Source organism: Triticum aestivum, chromosome 2A, assembly GCF_018294505.1.
Source record: "Triticum aestivum cultivar Chinese Spring chromosome 2A, IWGSC CS RefSeq v2.1, whole genome shotgun sequence".
Taxonomy (NCBI): domain Eukaryota; kingdom Viridiplantae; phylum Streptophyta; class Magnoliopsida; order Poales; family Poaceae; genus Triticum; species Triticum aestivum.
This window is the reverse complement of record NC_057797.1, coordinates 717,410,996-717,413,059: the sequence shown is the minus strand read 5'-3', so window position 1 is coordinate 717,413,059 and position 2,064 is coordinate 717,410,996.

Below are 2,064 nucleotides of genomic sequence, written 5' to 3'. Positions count from 1 at the left end.
GCGGCGGCTACGCGGCTCATCGTAGCGGTGCTCCGTCGTAGGGAGACGCTCTCGCCGTAGCCACCGAGGCGGATGAAGTAGATGTTATAGGCGTTATAGATGTGCAGTAGGCATTTGGATGTCGCACATCTAGTGTTGCATAATTTTTTATTTGACTTTCAGATGCGCTGCTGGAGCTCATGCTATCCCCTTGATGTGCTGCTTGTCTAAATGTTCGTAGCTCAAAACTTCTATAGCATTTTCACCTGGAAGTTAGTGATGCAGGATTTTGATGTGTTGTACGGAATTAGTGGTACAGACTTGATGTGTTGCAGGAAACTAGTGATGCGGGATTGATGTGTTTTCTGATATATATTTTTTAGTCCAAAGCTTTTGTAGCTCATGCAGTTATCCAGTTTGTAGTTTTAGAGAAACATATATGTAGTTTTTGCAATTTTTGCAACATGGGTCCTATTGCAGAAAATTAGATGTGGCGGAGATGTTGTTTTAATTTTTGTAACAAGGGTCTTGCTGCAGAAAATTAGACGCAATGGAAGATGTTGCAATTTTTGCAACAAGGATCTTGTTGCAGAAAATTAGACGCGTGGAAGATGTTGCAGAAAATTAGACGCGTGAAAAATGTTGTTGCAGAAAATTAGACGCGGCGGGAGTTGTTATTGCAATTTTTCTAAGGGTCTTGTTGCAGAAAACTAAAGAAGAAGAGGTTTTGCAACATGAGTTTTGTTGCAGAAAATTGTAGAAGATGAGGTTTCACAACAAAAGTCTTGTTGCAGGAAATCAGAGAAGACCAGATCTTGAGCATTGTTACATAAAATGTTCTTATTGCGAAACCGCGCGGGGCGCATATCTGTGGAGGGGCGGGGGCAAGAGTGCTATTTGTTTCTGCAACAGAGCGGTTGTTGCGGGAAATAACTAGTGGGCATGCGGGTACGGGCAGTAGATCGAGCAGCTATCAGGTCGAGCATCTAACGGCCGGCAAGGTGACGGATAAAATCAGAAAATCGGCCGGCGGATGCGTAGCGTCGCCCTTTTCTAAAACATAGATCTTGTTGCAAAAAATAATGCAACAAGTATGTTGTTGCAATTTTTTTACCACATGACTTTTGTTATGAAAGTTTTTGCAACACGACCTTTGTTTCAAAAAAATTGTTACCTCTATTGCAATAGGAAGGACGACGCTCGATCACTCGATGATGTGAGATCTGATGGGTGCGTTGGCGGCGGCGCCGGGGACAAGAGTGTATTATTTCTGCAACAGAGCGTTTGTTGCGGAAAATAAGGAGTAGGCGCGCAGGGCGCAGACATTAGATAGAACGGCTATCAGCTCGGGCATCCAACGATAGTCGATGCGACGGATAATATCTAAACATCGGCTGGCGGACGTGTAGCAGCACCCGAAAAAGAAACGAAAACAGAAGTTTTGCCACTGGGCCCGGCCCATGTGAGCGCCCGTGTCCACCCCGCTCGGACGCAGCGCCCGTATCCGTCCGTCAAACAAAAAAACAGCCCCGTGATCTTCTACCGTTCCGTTTTGTTTCTTGTTCGGTATAACAGCAGCTATCGGATTCCTTAGTTTGGGTACAACCGACGTGTGTATATGTATACAAAGACGGCAAGGCGTGCACACAATGTCCAAATCTCACACATCCGAGGCCAACGACGACCCTCAGAGTTCGATCGTGAGGCGTCGCCCTTGATTCTCCACCTTTTTCACCGCGAGTTCCCTTGATTCGACATATCTAGCAGCTCGGCCTCGTTGGCTAACTACGATGAGTACCCAATGTTGATGTCCTTGTCGAGATCCCTGGCAAACACCATCACCATGGCGCACAACTTCGAGATCATCGGTTACTCTCTGCTCGACGGCTTTTGTCCCGGGGACTGTTGAGAAATAAAGCAATTGTTTAATTAATTTAATCCAATAATAAATTATGAATATAATATAGACAGTGCTAATGACATACTGAATTTTGATGATGTACGCACGTACTAGGCAGATAGTAGAAACATCTATGCAAATCATTAATACTGCACACATGAAAGTAAACATAAGCGGTGTAAATG